At 45.8% G+C, this 1,564-nt stretch overlaps 1 non-coding gene across 1 annotated transcript; it reads right to left on the bottom strand.

Annotated features, from left to right (window-relative positions):
- Positions 1–604: 604 nt before the first annotated feature.
- On the bottom strand, positions 605–676 carry TRNAC-ACA (transfer RNA cysteine (anticodon ACA)). The gene has a single exon. It is a non-coding gene; the product is annotated as a tRNA-Cys (tRNA).
- Between the last annotated feature and the right edge of the window lie 888 nt (positions 677–1,564).

Below are 1,564 nucleotides of genomic sequence, written 5' to 3'. Positions count from 1 at the left end.
CTTGTCCATAATTTTCCCTAACTTTTAAGGCATGCAGTTATTTTTAGTCCCTTATAGTTTTTTTTGTATTTTGTTGTTCATGGAGATGTTTGTCCAGGTGCAAGCTTTGCAGCATTGCAGCAAAGGGTCCCAGGTTCCAGCCTGTCTCATTCCCCACTGAGAGATGCTACACCGTTATTCTTAAAGGGTAAGGGGCTTAAGGTCTCTTCTGAAACTTCTTTCTGTTGGACAGGGGCTGCAGATCTTAACCTACCCTAGAGGTATAGAAGTTCCCTGCTGATTATTCCAAAGAACTCTAGGGACCTAGGCCACCCCTGAAATGGGTTTAATAGCTTGAGCCATCGTGAGTGAGCCTTACTTCAAACTGTTAGAGCCTAGAAGACACAAACCTAACCAGAAGTTGAAACAAACAAGGGAAGAACAATAATACCCATTAAAGAGCCTAGAAAGGGAAGGAAGCAGATTAACTTTGGGAAAGTGGAGTCACTCAGTCATGTCCAACTCTTTGCGACCCCATGGACTGTAGCCTACAACGCCCCTCCGTCCGTGAGATTTTCCAGGCAAGAGTACTGGAGTGTGTTGCCATTTCCTTCTCCAGAGGATCTTCCCAACCCAGGGATCGAACCTGGGTCTCCCGCATTGTAGGCAGATGCTTTACCATCTGAGCCACCAGGGAAGTCCGTCTTGGTGCACCAGTGGAGGCAATATTGCCTCTGCCAAAATTGTGAAGCCACTCTGTGCAGGCGTTTATCTCCTTAATATTAACTTGTGCCTGTCCTGTTGCATTGATCCAGGGGCACACTACCTTTTGATGGTGCCTGTCTTTTGGATAGGTATCTCAGGTTTTCCACTGGCTCACAGATGTATATTTTCCTCTGTTGTGACCTGTGGGGTTTCTGGAGGTAAAAGCTTTAGTCTGGACAAACGTACCCAAGTAGGTATCCTTGCGGTTTGACAGCAGCGAATGTGGTCAGAATTACTTTATAAGGACTCTTCCATCTTGGCAATGGTTGGTCTTCAGGGGAGCCTCTTTCCAGGTTTTAAGAAGAACTTGGTCCCCAGGGTTTATTTGTGAACTGTTCCTTCCTCTGTATTTTTAATGGGAGCTGGCAGTGCTTTGTGGGCATAGTCCTAGATTGCCTTCTGAACTTGTCCTAGATTAATAATAAACCTCAGGGTCTGGTTCGCTTCCTTCTTTAGTGCAATGTCAGTAGTAAAAAGGCCTCTCATAGGTCATTTTAAATGAGCTGAGCCTCAGACCATTCCTTGGGGCTACACAGACCCTGAGGAGCGCAAAAGAAAACAAGTTGGTCCCAGGTTCGACAGGTTCTTGGCAGAGTTTTGCTAAGGTTTCCTTTAAAGTATGGTTTATTTTTTTACCTGTCATGGTCGGGAGAGGGAGGAGGATGCCAAGAGGTATGTAGCCTGTAGTCTATCCCTAGCGTCATTGTGAGCCCCGGTGTGATTTTTGGCTATAGGACCCGTTATCACTCTGGAGGGACTTTGGAAGTCCAAACTGAGCAATTATTTTCTTTAAAAGGGACTTAACCGACTTCCATGGCCT

Source organism: Bos taurus, chromosome 7 (assembly GCF_002263795.3).
Source record: "Bos taurus isolate L1 Dominette 01449 registration number 42190680 breed Hereford chromosome 7, ARS-UCD2.0, whole genome shotgun sequence".
NCBI classification, from domain to species: Eukaryota; Metazoa; Chordata; class Mammalia; order Artiodactyla; family Bovidae; genus Bos; species Bos taurus.
This window is presented reverse-complemented; position numbering and strand designations above follow the sequence as displayed.